Source organism: Rhinatrema bivittatum, chromosome 6 (genome assembly GCF_901001135.1).
Source record: "Rhinatrema bivittatum chromosome 6, aRhiBiv1.1, whole genome shotgun sequence".
In the NCBI taxonomy this organism is placed as follows: domain Eukaryota; kingdom Metazoa; phylum Chordata; class Amphibia; order Gymnophiona; family Rhinatrematidae; genus Rhinatrema; species Rhinatrema bivittatum.
The window spans coordinates 233,368,861-233,394,922 of record NC_042620.1 but is presented as its reverse complement, the minus strand read 5'-3'; positions in this window follow the sequence as shown (position 1 = coordinate 233,394,922).

The window sequence follows — 26,062 nt, the reverse complement described above, 5'->3', positions numbered from 1 at the left end:
GGAGAATCAAATTAAGAAACTTTTTCTGAATCACATTTTTTAAATCAGCTGTAGCAGGCAACAGACATGCTATCCTTTGGGGGGAAGAAACCTGTGTACATAATCCTTTAGTCTTCTACTGGTTTGTAGGGATGTGAATCGTTTTTTAACGATTAAAATTATCGTCCGATAATTTTAATATCATCTTAAATCGTTATAGAACACGATACAATAGAAATTCTAACGATTTATCGTTAAAAATCGTTAAATCGTGTTAGTGCGCACTAACGGGAGTTAGTGCGCACTAACTCGAGTTAGTGCGCACTAACTGAAAATGATACAAATTGACACTTTCCAGGTCAGTAAAGGTCAGTTAGGAATGAATATGTGTTCCTATTGGCTGGCTGCCCTCTTATCTATTGATGTTAACCAGGTTCCCACTGAGGTGATGGTTGGGGGGATGGGAAATGGAAATGGAAACTCAGGAACACTAACAGAAAATGATACAAATTATTGACACTATCCAGGTCAGTAAAGGTCAGTTAGGAATGAATATGTATTCCTATTGGCTGGCTGCCCTCTTATCTATTGATGTTACCAAGGTTCCAACTGAGGTGATGGTTGGGGGGATGGGAAATGAAAACTGTTGGTAGTTGACAAAAAAAGTAATGTGATCAGTCAATATGACTAGAACCTGTGCCCTATTCCTGATACCAGGGGTGTTGTGATCTTCCTGCACTCAGTGCCCTATCCCTGATACCAGTCTGAGACAGCTCCCTCCCTGCATTACTAGTGAGAGGCTGGCTTCACAGACAGGGGGGAGCTGCCTGACCCTCACTCCTGACTTCCCCCATGTCCCAGCTAGTGAATGGTGTGTGGGTGAGGGGGGGGGAGGATGGTGAAGTCTGAGACAGCTCCCTCCCTGCATTACTAGTGAGAGGCTGGCTTCACAGACAGGGGGGAGCTGCCTGACCCTCACTCCTGACTTCCCCCATGTCCCAGCTAGTGAATGGTGTGTGGGTGAGGGGGGGGGGGAGGATGGTGAAGGCTGAGACAGCTCCCTCCCTGCATTACTAGTGAGAGGCTGGCTTCACAGACAGGGGGGAGCTGCCTGACCCTCACTCCTGACTTCCCCCATGTCCCAGCTAGTGAATGGTGTGTGGGTGAGGGGGGGGGGGGAGGATGGTGAAGTCTGAGACAGCTCCCTCCCTTCATTACTAGTGAGAGGCTGGCTTCACAGACAGGGGGGAGCTGCCTGACCCTCACTCCTGACTTCCCCCATGTCCCAGCTAGTGAATGGTGTGTGGGTGAGGGGGGGGGGGTGAGGATGGTGAAGTCTGAGACAGCTCCCTCCCTGCATTACTAGTGAGAGGCTGGCTTCACAGACAGGGGGGAGCTGCCTGACCCTCACTCCTGACTTCCCCCATGTCCCAGCTAGTGAATGGTGTGTGGGTGAGGGGGGGGGGGGGGGATGGTGAAGTCTGAGACAGCTCCCTCCCTGCATTACTACTGAAAGGCTGGCTTCACAGACAGGGGGGAGCTGCCTGACCCTCACTCCTGACTTCCCCCATGTCCCAGCTAGTGAATGGTGTGTGGGGGAGGGGGGGGAGGATCGTGAAGTCTGAGACAGCTCCCTCCCTGCATTACTAGTGAGAGGCTGGCTTCACAGACAGGGGGGAGCTGCCTGACCCTCACTCCTCCAGGGTATTGTGATCTTCCTGCACACAGTGCCCTATCCCTGATACCAGGGGTGTTGTGATCTTCCTGCATGCAGTGCCCTATCCTTATTAATACCAGGAGTGTTGTGATCTTCCTGCATGCAGTGCCCTATCCCTAATACCAGGGGTGTTGTGATCTTCCTGCACACAGTGCCCTATTCCTGATACCAGGAGTGTTGTGATCTTCCTGCATGCAGTGCCCTATCCCTGATACCGGGATGTGTGCAAGAAGATCCCAACACCCCTGGTATTAGGGATAGGGCACTGTGTGCAGGAAGATCACAACACTCCTGGTATTAATAGGGATAGTGCACTGTGTACATGAAGATCACAACACCCCTGGTGCCAGGGATAGGGCACTGTGTGCAGGAAGATCACAACACCCCTGGTGTCAGGGTTAGGGCACTGTGTGCAGGAAGATCACAACACTCCTGGTATTAATAGGGATAGGGCACTGTGTGCAGGAAGATAACAACACCCCTGGTGCCAGGGTTAGGGCACTTTGTGCAGGAAGATCACAACACTCCTGGTATTAATAGGGATAGGGCACTGTGTGCAGGAAGATCACAACACCCCTGGTGCCAGGGTTAGGGCACTGTGTGCAGGAAGATCACAACACTCCTGGTATTAATAGGGATAGGGCACTGTGTGCAGGAAGATGACAACACCCCTGGTGCCAGGGTTAGGGCACTGTGTGCAGGAAGGTCACAACACTCCTGGTATTAATAGGGATAGGGCACTGTGTGCAGGAAGATCACAACACCCCTGGTGCCAGGGTTAGGGCACTGTGTGCAGGAAGATCACAACACTCCTGGTATTAATAGGGATAGGGCACTGTGTGCAGGAAGATCACAACACCCCTGGTGCCAGGGTTAGGGCACTGTGTGCAGGAAGATCACAACACTCCTGGTATTAATAGGGATAGGGCACTGTGTGCAGGAAGATCACAACACCCCTGGTGCCAGGGTTAGGGCACTGTGTGCAGGAAGATCACAACACTCCTGGTATTAATAGGGATAGGGCACTGTGTGCAGGAAGATCACAATATCCCTGGTATCAGGGTTAGGGCACAAGTTCTAGTCACATTGACTGATCACATTACTTGTTTTGTCAAGCTACCAACTGTTTCCATTTCCCATCCCCCATATACTGTCAGTGGGAAGCTTGGTAACATGAATAAATAAGAGGGCAGCCAATAGGAATACATAATTCCTAAGCTGACCTTAACTGACCTGAAAAGTGTCAAATTGTATCATTTTCAGTTAGTGCGCACTAACTCGAGTTAGTGCGCACTAATCGGAAAAAACAATTTTTAACGATTTTTTAACTAAAAAATCGTGCCTAACACAATTTTCTTGCCCTGCCACACGATTTCTATCGTTAAGACGATATGGAAAACGATTCACATCTCTACTGGTTTGTGAAAAACCACAAATTATACTGTGCACTTGGAGTGCAAGATTATTTGTTGAAAATGCCCTTGTATTATACATCCATATTCTCATTACCTAAAAAATTACTGGATTCCTTTGGACATTGTAGCGATGAAAAAACTCTTCTGTCAGTCAAGAAGACTGACCCTATCTCAGTTCTCTCTCTCCAGTCATTTCAGCTGACAAGAAAAGCACACTATCAGTACTGCCTTAAGTTTTGGTATACCCTTTATTTAACACTTTTGTTGTTTGCCATTACTCTTTCCTAAAATGATTTTTCCCAGATACTGTTCTACAATACGAATGATCTTTGGTTAGTTTTTTGTGTCATCAATGCATTTAGCACTGACAGATATTTATTTATTTATTTCACATCATTTATGAATCGCTTTCCAGATTTTATCATCACCCAAAGTGATATACAATAAATAATTTGTAAGGTTGCAATGTTATTAATCCAAAAAGCTCATGATCTTCATTTCAGCAAAGGGAGATAAATGACATATTCAAGGTCACACAGTGAGTGATGACAAACATGAATCAGGATCTCTTCACATTTTGAAGATTCAATGCTTTAAGTGCTGCTTTGCACTGCTAGCTCAATATGGCTTTATGAACACTCAAGATTTAAGATAAGAAGTTATACTTTAAAATAATTTTCTTGCTAAGAACTGTTTTGAAACATTTATTCATTAAGGGGCAATTTTCGAAGGCTTTTCAGATTGTACAATATGAAAACACAATTTCAATTTTGGAGGAGTTTAGGAATGTGAAAGGCATATGTGGAGGAGGGTGTGTGGGGTGGGGTGTTATTGGAGTATGAGGGTGTGTGTGTAGATATATGGATGTGTGCAGGTGGAGTGTAGGGTTTATGGTAGGTGTGTGAAGATATGGTGTATGTGAGGTTGCATGTATGTGAGGGTTGAGTCTAATGTATAAGATACATATTGGCATGTGTAGTGTTTGGGACTGGGGTTGTGTGTGTATGTAAGTGTCGGGTTGTATAGGTGTGTGTAGGTATGGTGGGGTGGTTTTGCACACATGATGTATGTGGGAAGTGTGCTTTGTGTGTGGGCACCAATGACATAGGAAAATGTGGGAGAGATGTTCTGGAAGCCAAATTTAGGAATTTAGGTAGGAAGCTGAAATCCAGAACCTCCAGGGTGGCATTCTCTGAAATGCTTTCTGTTCCACGTGCAGGTCCCCAGAGGCAGGCAGAGCTCCAGAATTTCAATGCGTGGATGAGACAATGGTGCAGGGAAGAGGGATTCAGCTTTATAAGGAACTGGGAAAACATTTGGGGAAAGGGGAGGCTTTTCCGAAAGGATGGGCTCCATCTTAACCAGAGTGGAACCAAGCTGCTGGCACTAACTTTCAAAAAGGAGATGGTGCAGCTTTTAAACTAGAACAAGGGGGAAAGCCGACAGTCACTCAGCAGTGCATGGTTCGGAGAAATGTATCCTTGAAGGATACTAATGAGACAGGAGAGTTAGGGCATCCCAACAGAGAGGTTCTATTAAAAGCAAACATAGTTCATATTAGGGATGTGAATCGTTTTTTGACAATTTAAAAAAATCGTCAGATAGTTTTTAAATCGTCAAAAATCATTAGAGTGCGCGAAACAATAGAAATTCCCCGATTTATCGTGAAAAATCGTTAATGGGGTTAGTGTCCACTAACAGGAGTTATTTGGGGGGAGGGTGGGAAAACCGGCACACCAAAACTCCTCCTAAACCCACCCAGACCCTTTAAAACTAATCCCTCACCTTCCCCCACCCTCCCAACCCCCCCCCCCCAAAACCTTTTAAAAATACCTGGTGATCTACTGGGAGTCCCGGGAGCGATCTCCCGCTCTCGGGCCGTCGGCTGCCATTAATAAAAATGGTGCCGATGGCCCGATAAAAAAAACACACCCGACCCTTTACAAATGACCCCTTTGCTTCCCCCACCCCCCAAAACCTTTTACATGTACCTGGTGGTCTAGCGGGGGGTCCGGGATCCATCCCCTGCACTCATGCCCTCAGTGCTGGACTGGTTTCAAAATGGCGGCGATCGCCTTTGCCCTCACTATGTCACAGGGGCCGACCGTCAGTCCCTGTGACATAGTGAGAGCAAAGGCGATCGGCGCCATTTTGAGTACTGGCATCCGACAGCCGGAGTGCAGGAGGTCGCTCCCGGACCCCCGCTGGACTTTTGGCAAGTCTTGTGGGGGTCAGGAGGGTCCCCCAAGACTTGCCAAAAGTCCCTGGGATTCCAGCGGGGGTCCGGGAGCGATCTCCTTCACTCGGGCCGTCGGCTGCCAGTAAGCAAAATGGCACTGATAGCCTTTGCCCTTACTATGTCACAGGGGCTACCGGTGCCATAGGTCAGCCCCTGTCACATGGTAGGAGCACAAGATGGCGCCGATGGCCATGTGACAGAGGCTGACCAATGGCACCGGTAGCCCCTGTGACATAGTAGGTTAGAGGCTATCGGCGCCATTTGATACCAGCACGGAGGGTATGAGTGCAGGGGATGGCTCCCGGACCCCCCCCTTGCTAGACCACCAGGTACATGTAAAAGGTTTTGGGGGGGGGGGGGTTCGGGAGGGTGGGGGAAGCTAAGGGGTCAATTTTAAAGGGTCGAGGTGTGAGGTGGGTTTTTTTTTATCTGCTCGGGCCTCACTAAAAAAAAATTAGAGATGTGAATTGGAATCGGAACCGATTCCGATTCAAATCTCTACCGATCAGATTTTGTTCTCCCTCCAGCCAAACTAGGGATGTGAATCATGTGCCTGATCGTTTTAACGATCGGGCACACGATTCACATCCCTAGTTCATATGTCTACATGTAAAAAATCACCAAAGCTAATGATTTCCGAATTATCCCAAACAGAAAAGCAGGTTGTTAAAACAAGCAAAAACCACACTTTGAAATGTCTGTATGCCAATGCCAGAAGTCTAAGAAGTAAGATGGGAGAGTAGGGGTGTATAGCAGCAAATGGTGAGATTGACATAATAGGCATCACAGAGACTTGGTGGAAAGAGGATAACCAATGGGACAGTGCTATATCAGGGTACAAATTATAGGGATGTGAATCGTTTTTCAACGATTAAAATTATCGTCCGATAATTTTAATATCATCTTAAATCGTTAAAGAACACGATACAATAGGAATTCTAACAATTTATCATTAAAAATCGTTAAATCGGATTAGTGCGCACTAACAGAAAATGATACAAATTGACACTTTTCAGGTCAGTTAAGGAGAGTTTAGGAATGAATATGTATTCCTATTGGCTGGCTGCCCTCTTATTTATTGATGTTACCAAGGTTCCCACTGAGGTGATGGTTGGGGGGATGGGAAATGGAAACGGTTGGTAGCTTGACAAAAAAAGTAATGTGGTCAGTCAATGTGACTAGAACTTGTGCCCTATTTTTGATACTGGGAGTGTTGTGATCTTCCTGCACACAGTGCCCTATCCCTGATACTGGGAGTGTTGTGATCTTCCTGCATGCAGTGCCCTATCCCTGATACTGGGAGTGTTGTGATCTTCCTGCATGCAGTGCCCTATCCCTAATACCAGGAGTGTTGTGATCTTCCTGCACACAGTGCCCTATCCCTGATACTGGGAGTGTTGTGATCTTCCTGCACACAGTGCCCTATCCCTGATACCAGGGGTGTTGTGATCTTCCTGCATGCAGTGCCCTATCCCTGATACCAAACGTCAGTATACAGACCAGCTTCAACATTTTGAAAGAGTCCCGATTGCCTAAGTATAAAGGAATTATGCACCACTCCTGGGTACCTGGCCACCTCGTCCAGGATGCACATTCGAGCATCACAGATCATTTTCACATTGATGGAGTGGAAGAGCTTTCTGTTACGGTACGTCTCCTCCCTCTGACGGGATGGAACGATGGCCACATGAGTGCAGTCGATAGTTCCGATGACATTTGGAAAGTGTGCAAAGGCATAGAAACCTCTCTTCAAGTCCATCAAGTCCTGACTGTCATGAGGAAACTTTATGTATCAATTAATGTTGTCAATTACAGCTGTAATGACCTGTTCAAAACAGCATGAGAATGTGGTTGGGGACATTCTTACTGTGGTTTCGAAGGAGCTGCTTGCTGTGAAATGGAGGGTGGCCAACAGTTTGGTAAGGCCAGGGACAGCATAGGACCTTGTCATGATCCCCTCAGATGTCTTCATATAATTCCAGAATTGCCCGAGAGCTGACACAATACCTGCTAACCACAAAGTCCTCAGGCATGCCCAGCAAGGATGTTCATGGAGGAAAGATACTCTCCTATATCTCAAGGCTGCCGAGGCATGAAGAATGCATGTAGAAGTACACTTGCCACTCACCAAAAGCTGTTAGGAAGCATGACCTGCTAAAAACTAAGGATGTGCATTGTTTTTTTGATGAATTAAAATATCGTACAATATCTCCTAATTCGTCATGTATCGGTAAAACCGACAAAAAGATTGCATTTTCCCCAAATTTTTGTGAAAAAATTGTTTATCATATTAGTGTGCACTAACGGGAGTTACTGCGTACTATATAGCTCATAGTGTTCAGTAACACCAATTAGTGCGCGCTGTTTCGTGCCGTCACAGTGCACAGTAATGTCCCATAGTGCTCACTGATGCAGACAGTACTGCGCACTAACAGTGATTAATGCAGTCTGCTTGAGAACAATATTGCGTGCTAACTTTGTGGTAGTGTTCCCTAAGTCTGCGATAGTGCACACTAACAGCAGTTAGTGTGCTCTAAGAGAAAATGATACTAATTTGACACTTTTTGGTCAATTTAGGAATGAATATGTATTCATATTGGCTGTCTTCTTGTTATTTATTCATGTTATCAAGGTTCCCACTGAGGTGGTGTTTTTATATATGGAGGATGGGAAATGGGAATGGGTGGTAGCTTGACAAAAAGTAATTTCATCAGTCATGTGACTAAAACTTGTTTGTTTACTATTGCTGTTACCAGGCACTGGCATATGAAATGCTAGTGCATGTTTTGAATTTGCCAATCCCTGTGCATTTTAGAAAGGGGTCCTGGAATTATATATGCATTATGCACACACTTCTAATTTTCCAATCCTGCTTCCTCTTTTATGAGATATATATAGTAATTGGTAGAGATGTGAATCGGCGCCATCTTTAAAAATGGCGCGGGCCATCCAGTGCTCCTACCATGTGACAGGGGCCGGCCAATGGCAAGGATACCCTGTCACATGGTAAGGGCAAAGGGCCATTGGTACCATTTTTATTAGTGGCAGCCAACGGCCCGAGAGCGAGAGATCGCTCCTGGGACCCCCGCTGGACCACCAGGTACTTTTAAAACGTTTTGAGGTGGGGGGACACTAAGGGATCTGTTTTAGAGGGTCGGGGTGGCGTTAGGGGTTGTTTTTGTGTGCTGTTTTTCCCGCCCTCCCCCAAAACGATAAGATAACCCCACGAACAATTTTGTGGGGTTTTCCTATCGGTTTCGGGGAGCCCCCGATTTCGGACGACTTTGAAAATATCATACGATATCATACGATATTTTCAATAGTCAGAAAAATGATTCACATCCCTAGAAATTGGTAAGTGTATTTTTGAATTGGCCAATACGTTTATTTTCCCTCCTACTTTTACTCACTAGCTAAGCTATATAATAAGGGGTTCTCTGCTTGTGTGTTGATTTTGTTTTGTGGGGTTTGAGGAGAAACATCAGATCTTTATTCAATCCATTAGAGTTCTATTAGATTTATTATATCAACCTATTCGATTTATTATTAATTTATTATATCAGTCAATCAATAATTAATTACTAGCTGGTGACTGATACTAAATATTAAATAATATCAGTCTGGGGGCTGACCTGCGAGAGGAGGTGAAGGACGCTGATCCTGAGCCGAGGAGACTTCTACCACCTGCAAAAAGAGTTTTTCACGAACTGACTCGCTGTCCCGGGGAGGAGGAGCAGGCGTGATGTCACTTCCGCCCTGCTCCGAGACGCTGACAATAAGAACAGGCTTGTAGCAGGTGAGAAACAGGGCTGACCTGCGAGAGGAGGTGAAGGACGCTGATCCTGAGCCTGAGCCGAGGAGACTTCTACCACCTGCAAAAAGAGTTTTTCACGAACTGACTCGCTGTCCTGGGGAGGAGGAGCGGGTGTGACATCACTTCTGACCTGCTCCGAGATGCTGCCAATAAGATCAGGCTTGCAGCGGCGCACAGCCGACGCCGGCACGCTGCCTAAGCCGCGCACGCCAAAGGGGCGCACAACTTTGGTTTGAAATTTCTCCAAAGCTTGTGGAATTGTAACTTACTTGAATTATTTTTGAACTCCTCAACAGTCAGCCTTCACTGAGAGACCTTTGAAGTATTGGAAAGGAGGTGGTAAGCAGAACTTTAAAGCTCGTCTATTTGATTATTTCTTTTGGAATTAATGCCACATACGAAGAAGAAGGGGAAGGTGAGGGAGGGAACCTCGACCCCCCAACAACCTACCCTGGGCCAGACGAAAATTAAAGAATTTTACCCTGCGATGGGGAATGTCCCAGGTGAGTTGGCTGGGTTAGTGGATCAGGAGCAAAATCCAGAACCCCTCGATGAAACATCATTGAGCCCTGAAGCTCCTGAGACCCCTTCCCCCCCCTGTCCATAATAGATTGTCTGGTCCAGCAGACCCCATGAGACTGAAGATGTCCCAGTTGGGAGAAGCATTTGAGGGAGGAGCGGCTGATATAAAGTATGGACAATCTCAAGGCGAGAGTGTTTTGTCCGCCTTGAAGGAAATTAACATTGGGAAGTTGAGTGGAATAGGCAGTTCTCTGCAAATGACCACGGAAGGGGAAAATAAGACAAACTTGGGTAAATTGAAAAATTTGTCTCAGAGGGTTCCGGTAGCCATACCGGAGATTACATTGTTGAAAAAACCAGATATTGTGACATTAGATTTATTATGGAATGCAATCTCTATATTTGAGAAAATGATAATTTCTTTGACTCAGGCATTTCAAGGATTTCAAGATCAATCCACTATAGTGAATCTGATAGTATTAGCCAATTCTATTAAGTTACAGGAATTAGATTCTCAAGTAGTACAGTTGAAAGAAATACAAGCTGGCCTGATCCAAGAGGACTCTAGATCAGTTAAAAGAATTGAAAACCTGGAAAATAGCCTCAGATATAACAATCTGAGATTGATAAATTTCCCTAAGTGTAAACTTATTTCTCCCAAAGAACAAGTAAATACGTATCTAAAGGAAGTGTTATCTTTCTCCTCTACTAGTTTACCTTCAATTAATAAAGCATATTTTTTGCCTGAAGTATTTAAGAAAGGAGAAAGAGAAGTGGAAGGGGGAATCCCTAAACAAGATTTGGTGACATTATCCCCCTTAGAAGATCTATCGGGGTTTTTAGAGACATCTCAAGAAGAGCAGATAGAAAAAAGGGGAATTGTAACATTTATGCTACCAGCAGATAGAGAAAATGTTTTAAAAATATTTCTTAGGAATAGAAAAAAAACTGTATTTGGGAGAAAGGATATGGGTGTATCCAGATGTTGTTAGATCGACACAATTACGTAGAAAGAAATTTTTGAATTTATGCTCTAGAGCTCGTGCTTTAGGTCCACAAATATTAATAAAGTTTCTGTGTTATGACAATTGACAATGTATGGTATGTATTTATGGAGCCAGAGCAGTTAGAGAAATTTTTGAATTCCAAAGAAGTTTCAACCTAATAGTTGTCTTAACTGAGAAATGTAGTACTATCCCCACCATTTTCTCTTTCTTTGTAAAGTAATTAATGGAAATATAAGATGCTCCTTCATTCTTTAATCAAAGATTTCTCAGATTACATGGTAAAAATAAGACAGCATTAAAGGTTTGCTGTTTAGTGAAGTTAGGATTGCCTTTGTGAAAGTATTTGAATGCTGAATCTTATAATAAGGGAAGAACTCCTTATTTGTATTGTATTCATTGAAAATTTAATAAAGAGATTAAATAAATAAATAAATTTATTTATTTTTATTAAGAATTTATATACCGGGGTTCCTGTATAGTATACATATCACCCCGGTTTACAAGGAACCAAAACTATCGCTAAGGAACCGTAACTATCGCTTCATTTAGCGGTTTACATTGAACATTTAGCGGTTTACATTGAACATAGTTAATTTGAGAAAACATAATAAAACATAAATAAACATAAATAAACATAAAATAGTTAATTTGAGAAAAGGTATATAATATGGTTAACCAGTTAATAACTAAAAGGCAGGTTAATAAGTACATAAGTAAGTAAATAACATTGAACTTGATAGAATCTGGTAACAGGATAAAATATAGTGTTGCATATGCTTAAGTACAGTTTCGTGTTAATTTCTTCAGAGAGATATAAGCTGGGGAAGATACGGAGGATATGAAATGCCTTTTTTCTTGCTCATTAGTTCTATGGGAAAGCTTGTTCGAACAACCAAGTCTTAAGTTTCTTTTTAAATGTAGCGTGGCACGGTTCAAGGCGAAGGTCCGGAGGGAGCGAGTTCCAGAGAGAAGGGCCCGCTGTGGATAGAGCACGTTTCCTCAGGGAGGATTTCGCCTGTTTTGTGGTTAGTCTGTACTGATATGCGCTTCTAGTTGGTTTCACTGATGTGTGTAGCTGAATTTGAAATGTTAAATTGAGTGGAGCGATATTATGTAAGCCCTTATGTATCATCATTAAGGACTTGAATTGAATCCTGTATTTTATCGGGAGCCAGTGTAGATGATGCAGGATTGGGGTGATATGGTCTCTTTTTTTGGCATTTGAGAGAATTCTTGCCGAGGCATTCAGGACCATCTGAAGTGGTTTTGTGGTGCAAGCTGGTAGGCCAAGGAGGAGAGAGTTACAGTAGTCCAGTTTTGGGAGTATGATGGCTTGTAGAACCATGCGGAAATCTCTGTACAGAAGGAGTGGTTTTAGTTTCTTTAAGGTTTGTAGTTTAAAGAAACATTCTTTTGTTGTGTTATTGACGAATTTGTTGAAGCTGAATCCACCATCTAAGATGACTCCCAGGTCCTTTACTTGTTGAGAAAAGGTATCCGGACTTTGGTTGGCGTTCGGAGGAGTGGATGGGACATAGTTTTCCGGTGCTATAATGAGGATTTCAGTTTTGTTTGTGTTTAAGACTAGGTTGAGGCTGGTGAGAAGGTTGTTGATAGCTGCGAGACATTTACTCCAGTGTGACATGGCTTTGTGTAGTGTGTCCTCTATAGGGATGAGGATTTGTATGTCATCCGCATATAGGAAGTGTATAAGCTTGAGGTTGGTGAGTAATTGGCAGAGAGGGAGAAGATATATATTGAAGAGAGTCGGTTGTTGAGCGGTTGAGTGAGCTGATTGTTGAATGTGGTTTGGAAGTGTAGCTGCTCCTTTGAGGGGGGCTAGGAGTGATGTGATTTTGTTGTCGAAGAAGGCAGCTAGTTCATTCGCTTTGTTGAGAGCTTGGTCGTCTGGAATGGTAGGCGCAGGAGGTTTAGTAAGGGTAGAAACGTATGAGAAAAGTGCTCTTGAATCAAATATGAGGTGGTGGATCTTTTTGGAGAAGAATTCTCTCTTGGTTTTGTTGATGTCATTTCTGTATGAGTTGAGGCACTCTTTGTAGATGAGGAGGGTGGTTGAAGATGGGTTTCTTCGCCAATTTTGTTCCTTGGATCTCAATTCATGTTTGCGTTTTTTCAGCTCAGGAGTGAACCAAGGTTTCCTGTTGTCTTTGTTAGGGTTGATATATTTAGTCGTCATGGGGCACATTTGGTCTGCAACCTTTTTAGTGATGTTGGTCCATGAAGAAGTTGCTGAGTTGGCGTCGGAGAGGTCCAGATGCACTAGTTCCTTGGCCAGTTGTTCACTGAGTTGGTCTCCAGAGCATTGTTTCCTGATGGAGATGGCTATTGATTGTGTGGATTGCGGGGAGATCTCCTTTATTTCTAACACCGATGTTATGATTCTGTGGTCTGCCATGGTACTGGAAGGCAAGTGGGGATGTTGTGTGTTGTGATTCCATCGTTTATGAAGATAAGGTCCAACGTATGACCTGCTTTGTGGGTTGGTTCTGTCACAATCTGTCTAAAACCCATATTGCTGAGCGAGGCGAGAAGAGTTTTACAGTTGGTGGATTGAGGTTGGACATCTACGTGGAGGTTAAAATCTCCCATGAGTATGGTAGGATTACTGGAGTTTAGGTGTTTTGCTGTGAGTTCTATGATTGATGATGGGTCTGATTCCAGTATTCCAGGAGGGGCATAAATTAAACCAATCGTCAGGTGTTTTGATTTGAAGAGCGCAAATTCGATGTTTGATAGGTTATTTGAGGTCTGCAAAGCCAGACCTAGTGATTTTTTGGCTGCAAGGAGAAGTCCACCTCCTCTTTTTTTGTGTCTGGGTATGGAGAGAAGATCGTATGCCTGGATGGGTAGCTGATTTATTAGAGCGGTGTCGGTGGGTTTTAACCAGGTTTCTGTGATGGCACATATGTCTGGTTTTGCGTCGGATAGTAAGTCATTGAGTATATGAGTTTTCTTAGAGATGGATTGTGCGTTAACAAGCGTGAGAGAGAAGAGCGTCAGCCCTAGAAATTGGGTGACCGGTGTCAGCAGGATAGGCCTTAGCCTCTGTTGACGGTTGTGATGGGGGGGAGTGGGGGGCTTAGGTGCTCTCCACTTGTGGCTGTGGATGATGGGAATTGTGAGGATTCCCATGATTAGATGTATCAGCAGTCTTATCAGTCAGAAGAAATACTGGGCGAATGCAGTCAGAAGAATGCTGGACGAATGCAGTCAGGAGAATGCTGGGCGAATGCAGTCAGGAGAATGCTGGGCGAATGCAGTCGGATGAATGCAGTCGGATGCGGTCAGATGAATGCTGGGCGAATGCAGTCAGATGAATGTTGGGCGAATGCAGTCGGATGCAGTCAGATGAATGTTGGGCGAATGCAGTCGGTTGAATGCTGGGCGAATGCAGTCAGATGAATGCTGGGCGAATGCAGTCGGATGCAGTCAGATGAATGCTGGGCGAATGCAGTCAGATGAATGCTGGGCGAATGCAGTCAGATGAATGTTGGGCGAATGCAGTCGGATGCAGTCAGATGAATGTTGGGCGAATGCAGTCGGTTGAATGCTAGGCGAATGCAGTCAGATGAATGCTAGGCGAATGCAGTCGGTTGAATGCTAGGCGAATGCAGTCGGATGAATGCTGGGCGAATGCAGTCAGATGAATGCTGGGCGAATGCAGTCAGATGAATGCTGGGCGAATGCAGTCAGATGAAGCTGGATGATTGCTGGAGTGGAAGGATGAGCGCTGGATGATTGCTGGAGTGGAAGGATGAGCGCTGGATGACTGCTAGATGCTAGGTGACTGCTGGAGTGGAAGGATGTGCTAAGGGTTGTTGTCTGTCTAGTTCAGGTGTGCTAGGATTTGGAAGGAGTGGCGAGACTGAGTATTGATGGTATGGGTTACTATTGTAGTCTCACCCTGACCTCACCTCACCAGAGTCTCACAAAGGGGCTCGCTAAGGGGCAGGCCCCTTAGGTCGCGCCCCTTCGGGCGCGCGACGCCGTCTGTGAGCGTTTAAATTTAAAGGGCTTCACGCAGCCTTTTCAAGGGCCGGGTGCCTTTCAGTGTGCCTTTCAGGGGGAGTGGTTTGCACTCACCGCGATGTCTTCTTCGTGCGCCTACCGCGCGGCTCCCTTCTCCCAGCACCTGAATGAGGCGTCCTCCACCAGTCTTGCAGGGACCCTGGGTCGCGGCAGAAAGGGCGTCCGGGAGAGGTTCCTCAGTTTAAATCCCCCTCTAGTCGCGCGGGTATGATGTCATCGATCGGCGCGCCCTGAGAGGGGGGAGGATGATTCCGCTCGTCTATGTGTGCAGATCTCGGTGGGGCAGACGGCTGCGGCTAGACACGTGGTCGATCGGTGTGTGAGGCCCTCGGAGGTAAGTGCGAGAAATAATGGGCCTTACCCCGACGGGCTCGTGCGCCGACCGCGCGGCTCCCTTCTCCCAGCACCTGAATGAGGCGTCCTCCACCAGTCTTGCAGGGACCCTGGGTCGCGGCAGAAATAAATAAATAATATCAGTCTTTCTTGTTAAGGGGAAGGTTCTAGCTATAGTGCTACTAGTATAGGTAGTAGAGATGTGAATCGTGTCCTCGATCGTCTTAACGATCGATTTCGGCTGGGAGGGGGAGGGAATCGTATTGTTGCCGTTTGGGTGTGTAAACTATCGTGAAAAATCGTTAAAATCGTGAGCCGGCACACTAAACCCCCCTAAAACCCACCCCGACCCTTTAAATTAAATCCCCCACCCTCCCGAACCCCCCCCCCCCAAATGCTTTAAATTACCTGGGGATCCGGCGGTGGTCCAGAACGGCGGCGGTCCGGAACGGTCCCCTCAATAGAATCGTGTTGTCTTCAGCCGGCGCCATTTTTCAAAATGGCCGCCGGAAAATGGCGGCGGCCATAGACAAAAACGATTCGACGGAAGAGGTCGTTCCGGACCCCCGCTGGACTTTTGGCAAGTCTTGTGGGGGTCAGGAGGCACCCCCAAGCTGGCCAAAAGTTTCCTGGGAGTCCAGCGGGGTTCCGGGAGCGATTTCTTGCCGCGAATCGTTTTCGTACGGAAAATGGCGCCGGCCGTATGGCCGGCGCCATTTTCCGTACGAAAACGAGGCTATTAGCTATTAGCTGGCATAGCTATAAAGTTTTAAAAATACCAAACTAGTGTCTCATTCATACTACTGTTTTGACAGCTTACTTGTTGGTGCTGGACTTGTACTTGCAGCTTGATTGAGCCTGGCTTACAGTTATAAATCAGAAGCACTAGTATAATTTCTTATTAAGGGGTAGCTCGCTCCTACAGTGCTACTACTACTAGCTAACTGTTATGGTTAATGGTGTTTGGGTGGATCCTTGGACACTGTGGCAGCTGACTATGCCCACGGAGGGCAGTCCCATGAGGGACTACAGTGTCAGGCTAGACTCTGGACATACAAACACAGATTTGAATCTTTTATTAGACAGTTTGAATGACCACCAGAGGTGGCAGTAGTGAGTAGTGGTTGTAGAGCCCGGCTGGGCGCGTCTCACACAGAACGCTGGAACAACGGATCCTCTGCAGGGCAGAGCTGTAGTAGAAAGAGACTGAGAGTTAAGAGCACACAATAATATTAGCATTCAGAGTTCCAATGTAGAAATAGGAGATGCTCCGAGACAGGGAGAGAAAGCCCTCGAGGAGCGAGTACCTGATTCCTTAGAGCAGAGAGACTTGGTAGCATTGTACTCACTTAGCAGTAACAGAGATTCCACTAGACAAGAGGTCTGGCACCGGAGAAGAGTACAGGCACTCGAGGAGCAAGAACCTGGTTCCAGTGAAGAAGTACTGTGGAGAGAGATGGTTTCTGTACTCACTGATGGTAACTGTAAGTTAGTTCTTCTAAGTAGAAGGGTAGAGGTTGCAGGCAGTGACACAGTGAGCATGGGCCCTCGAGGAGCGAGTACCAGTTTCCTGATAGCACCTGAAAAAGCAAAGAGGCCCCCGAGGAACAGGTACCCCGTTAGAGACACCGAAGGGTAGTAAGAGTTCCAGATAGCACTGGAGTGGCAGAGTAGCTTAGGAACGGAGAGCGAATCCCATCCGTACAAATCCTGTTGCTAACTCAACGAGCTAGCAAATACTGTAGGCAGATATACCCGGAAGTTGTGACGTCAGAACAGGGGGATGCCCCTGAGGTTCGCGCCAATGTAGAGTTAAAGATGAGGGCAGAGTGCGCACGCATGCCCTAGAGGTACTTTGAAGGAGAATGGTGGGAGTCAGCACCAAAGCAGGTCTGGGAACGCCGAAGAGAACGGCAAGCAGATGCCACAGTGGCCATCAATCCAAGGTGAGTGGGAGGAGCCGAAAGTAGAGAGAGATAGGCAGGGCGAAGCTGTCGTAGACCAACGGATGCAACACTAGCTACTAGTTATCTAGCCTAGTGTCACTGGCAACTAGTGGCTGGTGGCTAGTGGCTACTAGCCAGTGAGTCACAAGTCAGATCACTAGTCACTCAGTGATGAGTCACTCGTCCAGGCCTCATGTTCCTACAAGTGTTTGACCTCGAATGCTGTGCTTGTTCGTCCAGGCCTTATGTCCCTAGGTGGGATTGACTCGGACCTGTATTGCTGTGCCTGTCCATCCAGGACTTATATTCCTAGGTGGGATTCACCTCTGTCCTTGACTGCTTTGCCTGTCCATCAAGGCCTTATGTCCCTACAAGAGTTTGACCTCGATTGCTGTGCCTTTCTGTCCAGGCCTTATGTTCCTACAAGTGTTTGACCTCGATTGCTGTGCCTGTCCGTCCAGACTATATGTCCCTAGATGGGATTGACTCTGTCCTCAATTGCTGTGCCTGTCCATCCAGGCCTTATGTCCCTAGATTGGATTGACTCTTTCCTCGATTGCTGTGCCTGTCCGTCCAGGCCTTATGTCCCTACAAGGGTTTGACCTTGACTGCTGTTCCTGTTCGTCCAGGCCTTATGTCCCTAGGTGGGATTCACCTCTGTCCTCGACTGCTGTGCCTGTCTGTCCAGGCCTTATGTCCCTACAAGGGTTTGACCTAGACTGCTGTGCCTGTTCATCCAGGCCTTATGTCCCTAGGTGGGATTCACCTCTGTCCTCGACTGCTGTGCCTGTCTGTCCAGGCCTTATGTCCCTACAAGGGTTTGACCTAGACTGCTGTGCCTGTTCATCCAGGCCTTATGTCCCTAGATGGGATTCACCTCTGTCCTCGACTGCTGTGCCTGTCTGTCCAGGCCTTAAATCCCTAGGTGGGATTGACTCTGTCCTGTATTGCTGTGCCTGTCCGTCCAGGCCTTATGTCCCTAGGTGGGATTGACTCTGTCCTCGATTGCTGTGCCTGTCCATCCAGGCCTTATGACCCTACAAGGGTTTGACCTCGACTGCTGAGCCTGTTCATCCAGGCCTTATGTCATTACAAGGGTCTGACCTCTGTCCTCGGCTGTCCTTGACTGATGTGCCTGTCCGTCCAGGCCTTACGTCCCTATGTGGGATTGTCCTCGATTGCTGTGCCTGTTCGTCCAGGCCTTATGTCCCTTTGTGGGATTGACCTCGATTGCTTTGCCTGTTCATCAGGCCTTATGTCCCTACATGGGATTGACTCTGTCCTCGATTGCTCTGCCTGTCCATCCAGGCCTCATGTCCCTACAAAGGTTTGACCTCGATTGCTTTGCCTGTCTGTCCAGGCCTTATGTCCCTAGGTGGGATTGACTCTGTCCTCGTTTGCTGTGCCTGTTCATCCAGGCCTTATGTCCCTAGGTGGGATTCACCTCTGTCCTCCAATGCTGTGCCTATCCATCCAGGCATTATGTCCCCAGACTTCCTCTGTCTTGCTTATGAAGTCATGATCTGTTTGCAAATGCTTAAATCCTAACAATTTGTACCATTATACAACCCATTCCAAGGAGCCCTTTCCTGCTCAAAGGAACAGGAACTCTCCCCGTTGTTGCAGCCTCTCTCTTACCACATGTTCAGAACAAGAAAAGATCTACAAGGTACTTAGACTGTGGCAAACAAAACACAGTGAGATCCTGCTCCAGGTCGCCACGCTTTGAAGGCTCATGCTCCACTCTAGGGACCAACCCATTCCGGGGAGCTCTTCCCAGCTGAAAGGAAAGGGAACTCTCCCTGGGTGTAGCCAGCCTGTATCTACCCTCTGACCCATGTTGAACCACTGTTTACATAGTAACCTCCTCCACCTCGGCCTTGAAAATTCTCTTTTGTATATCTGCTAACTCTACCAGATTTTAAAAGACCAGCGAGAGCTCCCTAGATGCCAACAGAAACACCCCACTCTAGGTGTGAACCCATTCTAGGGAGCCCTTTCCTGCACAAAGGAAAGGGAACTCTCCCCGGGTGTAGCCAGCCTGTATCTACCCTCTGCCTCTGTGCCTTGCTGCCATACACCAGATGACTCACTCAACTCCTTGTGGTGTTCTGGCCACTATCATGGTTGCTCAGTGTGTTGGTGCTAGTCTTTCTGCTTGCTATGTTCCTCCTTCATTGTGTTGTAGGATGTCGATGCCACTTGTCTTGCCGCTTTGCCTGTCGTGCTGCCTTCGAAGGTTCATGCATCTTTTATCGGCGCTCTCTTTTGAAGCTGTGGTGTGCTTTTGACACTCTCGCTGCTGCTTTGTGCCTCTAATAAAGCACTCTTCTTGCCACTCCTAGAATCCTTTGCCCCTTTAAAGTACCTTAGGCTATTCATTCCACTTTGGTGCCACTTTGCCACAGTCTAAGTACCTTGGAGCTGTTTTGTTTTTCTGATGATTGCTCCCCAGAAGTTTCATCAAAATTGATAATAAAACCCCAATTCTGCAACCAAAAGTAGGCTGCAAATACTTCCCCCATTGACTTTAATGGGAACCGGAAAACAAATGCACGTATCAATGTATCGGGGCGCCATTGAACGAATGCAACCTATATGGGCCCCAACGAATATGTATCCCGAATGCAATGAATACTTTCTGGCTGCACATCCCTAGATATTATACGATACATCATTCATCTATCCTAGCCACTATAACTGACTGATAACAAAAAATGATTTTGTTTTTCAGCCTCAGACAGATATACTACTGGCCCATATATATAATACATTACCTGGCCCATTGGCTGTGGCTGTTGCCTCCGTCCTCCTCTGGTGGCAGCTGCTGCTGGGTCCAGGAAGCCCCGCCTCGTCCTTGCCAGTGTGTGGTTCTGTACAAGACATATCAAAATTCAGAGAACAATTAAAATTGTAAAAACAGGAATGAGATCAGACATAAGCATTCATTCACTGTTATAATAAACAAACATTATTAAACACAAATTCCATTACATTTAATTGAATAATATTTGTGTACTTGTGCAGTATTCTGAAAACAACCTACCAAGCAAGGGACGGGACAGGGTTTGGCGGATCTCCTCAAGCCACTCACCCTCGTGAAGTCTCAAATGGCGCCCTGAAAATTAGAGGGATAAAGGAAAAAGAATAACATTGATTAATAATTACAACATGCCCAAGTTTTGCCTTGACCTACTAGGTTATTTTTTTATGCAACATAGAAAAGTTAGCAATAAAAAAATACTATTTTATACTTAGTTATCTTTCAATGTGGCATTCGAAATCCCAAATACCATTATTTCAAAATGATAAATATAAATATTAATACCACAGATAACTTTCTTTCTTTTGTAGTCTAGTTTCTAAATAAGTATAGTATAGGGTAAGGGTGGTACACTACTACTATTTCTGTTCTTCTAAAATATATTTATTCTAAATTATTACTGTACTTATAACTTTATATAACTCACTCTATGTTTCTGCTACTACTACTACTACTCATACTCTTTTCAATTTTCAAAGACAAAATATAAATAATTTACCAACATTATTATCTCTCACCTTTCTTCTTGAGATCTTCGATCTCATGAGGGTAAGAGGCTCGCCGGCAAAACTCCTCCTGGAGAGAAGCCCAGGCAGCAGATTCCCTTTGCAGGTTAGGCCTGCTGCCTGAGGGGGTATACAGGTTCCTCTCATCCAGGAGGATTAGCCAGGCTAGGAGGTCAACTTCAGCCTGAGTAAAATGGGGCTTCCTGGACATGAATTTCTCACTAGAGGAGGACAGTGGGGGGAATCCAACTTCCTGTCATGTTCCATTCTACATGAGAAAATAAAATAGAAGATGAAAAAAAAAAGTATATGCTTTAGGACAGCTGTCTGTTCAGAAGCTTACACCTGAATGCAGGGAGCTGTCTCACCATCACATCCCTCCCCCCCACTCCCACACACCAATCACTGGCTGGTATATGGGTGAGGGGAGGGGGGTGAAGGGCCAGGCAGTCCCCCGTCTCTGAAGGACAGTTGTCTGTTCAGAAGCTCACACCTGAATGCAGGGACTGTCTCAGACTCTCACCCATCAAGACCACCCCCCACACACCATTCACTGACTGGTATATGGGGGACGGTAGGGGGTGAAGGGCCAGGCAACTCCGCCATCTCTGAAGCCAGCTGTCTGTTCAGAAGCTCATATCTGAAGGCAGGGGGCTGTCTCACCCATCACATCCCTCCCCCCCACACACCCCCCACACACCATTCAGTGGGGAGGGGGTGAAGGGCTAGGTAGGTATATGAGAGGGGGGAGTGGAGGGGGATGATGGGCCATGCAGAAAAAACTGGTGAGAAAACTGTGCCCAGGTTTCCAGTTTCTGGGTTAAACTTTTTTTTTTTCACTAGAGTAGCAAAACATAAAATGAAGTACTTTATGTATTAAACTTTTTTTATCCTCTATTGTAACTTTACCTAAAATGAAATAAAGCTCTTGTCTTCATTTAATATTTATGCTACTTTAGTGAAACAAAACATTTAATACAGGAACTTGCAACCTGAGGTTCAAAACATTAATATACTATGGAAAACTAAAAAAAAAAAGCTTATAATACTAGTACTTACAGTGGTTAAATGTATGCAATGCAGTGCAGACTGCAGAATGCTGCTCTTACTGAGTGCATGCACTTCGAATTTGATTGCAGTAGTGCGCACTAACTCATCGATAGTGCGCACTAATGTGCTTTATGAAAAAAATGCTGAAAAAATGTACAAACTGCGGGAAATACGAAATTTCCCGTGGTTCCACAATAATGAAACCGGAAACAATTCTGGCATCTGATTCACATCTCTACTAAAAACAGCCGTTTTTATTGGTCCAGGAATGCTTGGTAGGTGCGTGTGTATTGATTGCAGTATTTATTGCGCGTGATACTTGCCACGATAATACCGCAGACCGCGATACCGCCCATGATTTGACCATACCGCCCAGAAAATAGGTGTAGCTATTAGCTGCAGTACTGACCCGTGATAATGTGAAATACGTATAGCGCATCACTCTTCTTTACCTTTACCCCTCCCCAATACCTACTACTTGAATATTACATTTTTTATTTGCATATGCATTTTGCGAAATGCCATTAGTGTGTGCGATAACGCCGAAATGCGTTCAATAACGTCCTATCACATTTTGATGAATGACCCTGTTAGATTTATACCTGGAAGCTATTTTAGAGTGGCTTTTCCAGCAGAGGCTTAAACTCAATTCTGACAAGTCTTTGGTGTTCCGGTTTTCTCAGAGGAATCCTCTGCTTCATGTTTTTCTGCAGATTTTAGGACTTACATTGGAATTAATGATGAACATAGTAAGCAGAGGAGTAAAACTGAAATCCTACCTGTGGATGGTGTACTGCTGGTATTCTAATCCCAGGAACAGGAGTGGGACTGGACTCTGGTGAAAGAGGCTGGAATGGAGTCTTCTGCCTGTAACAGCCACCATCCCCTCAGGTTGATCATTCAGGTGCTGGTGACTGGCATGACTTAGACAGGAAGAAGACACACATGCCAGGCTACTGGAAGGAACCCACAGGAGTGGGTTAAACCAATAGCAAGAACAGGAATGCTCACAAAACTAAGACAGACTAGGACACAATAAAAAAACAAAAAAAACAAAAACAAAACAAGGCAAACAAGACAAGGCAGGATCATGGCCCAAGAGTGCAGTCAATCTAAGGCCTCAGATTAGGGCTAGAAACACAAACACTGAACCAGTCTGGGAGTACAGGGAACAAGAACCTGACTAGGATCAGAACTCTATCGAACACAGTATAGATAAACAAGAGACACAAATAGAAGGCAAGATAGATGTAAGGCCATGACTAAAATGAAGAACATGAGGATGAAATTAAGACCCAAATAAGGACCAAGCTCTGGGACCTAGCTGTGGCACAGAGCATGATATGAGTGAGGCAACAGCAGAAAACAGCCACCAGCAATACCTCCAAAACATAGAGCCTAGAAGACTAGGTATCTAATTCGCAAGGGCCACTGAGGACTTCTGCTGACAGGAGACAACAACTGCCTCAGATCCTCACACCAATTCTGTATGATCCCTCAAGTCTCTACTGTAACTCATTTTGTTTTCTGTCAATTGCACTTAATTCATCAATTGTGGCTTTTATTAGAGCATTTAGATTTTGCCACCATAATGTATTCACTGGTAACTAATAAACTGTATTACTACAATTCCCTTTTATCAAGGATTTCCTATAATACAGTATTAAAAGGTTACAACTGCTTCAGAATACAACAGCTAGAGTATTGCCCAAGAAAAAATATGCTTTAACCTTATTTCCCCAATTCTATACAGTATTCATTCACTAGCACCCCATTGAAGTAAGATCTAAGTTTAAAATCATCTGACTTTTAAAATTTTATATAGGGTTCTCCCTAAATATCTGATGGACCTTATCTGATGGATCCTTAGATCTTGACAGCAAGGTCTCTTATCCATTTTATCACTTTTAGAGATTTGTTTGGCTTCTATCAGACAACTGGTCTTTAATTACTTTGAGCCAGTCCTTTGGAATTCTACCTCTCAGAAACTCCAGAATGAGCTAAACTGCCTATGCTTCAGAAATCTAGTTAAGGCTTGGCTTTTTGAACAAGCTTTTGGGAAAGAAGCTTGATCTTCCTTGTGTTACGGAGCGCTAGGAGAGCGGTCCCACTTACCAGGAGATGTGTGATCTTGGACCATGGCTCGACCCCAGAGGAACTCCAAAGAGGTGCCGCGGCAGGCGAGGCATGCCGGAGCTTGGCTGGACAGGAGCGAGGCTGAACTGAAGACAGATGACTGGAGATACTGACTCTCCTCCGACCTGCATGCGTCGGAAGACCAACAATGCAATGGTGGTCTTATGAACAGTCCTTCGACCGTTCCAAGCCCTTTCAGACCTGCTGCAGGGTACAACAAGAAGCGGCAGGCCAGATGGAGGCCAGGGCAGCAAAGACCGGAACATGGAGATTCAGACGAAGACTCAGGAACAAGGTACTTGGATGAACAGACGAGACTCAGGAACGAGGTACAAGGCATTCAGAAGACTCAAGAACGAAGTACAAAGCATTCAGAAGACTCAGGCAAGTACTGGGTTGAGACCGCGATGCAGCACGCCCTACACAGTCCACCCGCGGGACTGGTCACGGACCACACTGGACTCAAAGAGCCTCTAGACGAGATGTGGAGCAATGAAGAGGAACATGTCTCAGAAGCTGTAGAGGACCACGCTGACGGTACAGGTTCTGGCAGAGTCTTTGGCATGGACGGAGCAAGTACAAGGGACTCCATAGACCAGGGACAAGTACAGAAGTGGAAGAGAATTGAGAGCAGGAAACAGGGAAATTTTGGTTGCAGTCAGTCAAGCTCCCACTCACACACCTTGTTTCCGTAAGTGTGTGCTTCTCATTACTATATCCTAAACTATTCCTTCCTTCTTTTTTTTAAACAACAAAGAACCAAAATAAAGTAGTACGATATCTTATAGCCGAGTAAGAGGAAACTGGACATGACTTATAACACTCACCAAATAATATTTTTATGAAACTATATTACAGTAAATTAACGGCACCTGTTTAAGAGTTTAGAATTCCAGATACTGTATTTAACATATAGTTTTTGTGCCCTATTGTAAACCATTGTGATGGCACCCACTTAACGACGGTATAGAAAATATTTTAAATAAATAAAATAAAATAAGTCTCCGTGCTGCAGAAGTGAGGAAGACACTGCACCATGAAGCGCCCTACACAGCCCGCCCGTGGGGCAGGTCGCGGACCATGACATGGCATGCCAAGAAGAGTGGCACAAGGAACCAGGGGTTCAGGATAACTGGACAGGATCACGGACATCAGGATCAGGAGAAACATCTGGACTGGATCACGGAAATCAGATACAGAGAACAAACATCTGGACTGGAACATAGAGTACAGGATCAGGAGACAGACCTCAGGGCTGGATCACGGACATCAGGAACAGCAGGCGGACATCTGGACTGGAACATGGACATCAGGACAAGACGAGGAGCTCCAATGAAGAACAGGAAACACAGGACCTTGAAGAAGAGCTGGAACAAGGACAACTCCTGGAGCGAAGGACAGCAGGATCCCAGGAGTGTCGAACTCTTTGTGAAGGCAAAGCTGGAATGGACGCTGAGCCCTTTTGTAGGGCTGAAGAGGACAACGCCCAGGGAAGGGTCAGCAGAGGGCCACACCTGGCTGGCCCTTGAAGAACAGGAGAGAGGTGCGCGCTCATGCCTTAGGGAGCTGGAGTGGAAGAGCAAGATCCGCTGGTGGTGTCCTCGGCCATGTGGAAGGCCCTAGGAGAAGCAAGGCAGGCTGCAAGAGCGGCTCCATGCTGTGAAGACCGAAGCAGGAAGTGAAGGGTGGCTGCAGGCATCGGCAGGGACAGCCTCCCTGCTGGGCAAGGAACTGGGCTGAAGCAGGCACCAGCAGGGATGGCCTCCCTGCCGGCTGAAGACCCCGGGAGTGGTGCAGCGCGTCGAGGGAGAGCCGGTGCGGCAGTGGAGGTCCCAGCCGCATGGGAGAACTCCTGGCGGCCCGACCCTGCGGCGCAGGACCGGAGGCAGCCGGGGGGGGGGAGCCCGGCGACGGCTGCACGCCCGCCGCGAAGGAGGCAGCGCCAGCGGCCCGACTGGCCGCTGCAAGGTAAGGGAGCCTGCCCGTGCTCCTCACGGGCAGGATCGCAACACCTTGATCAATCTCTCCCCTGGAACCAGATGAGCTTAGAAAGTATTTTAGTCCAGATTTAGTTCTTATTTTTAACTTAATCCCATACACTGTACCTGATTTAGTTTTAATTTAGCTATGTTTCTTAAATTATCACTTTGAAATTTGTGATTGTTTTTAATGTAAACTGCCTTGATGTTATTTAATGAAAGGTGGGGAGTCCAATTTTAATATATGTAAAAGTAAGGCTACTGATTGATTGCAAATGATTTCAGATTTTGAGAGATTCTATCCAGGCAAATTCAAAGGAAACTTG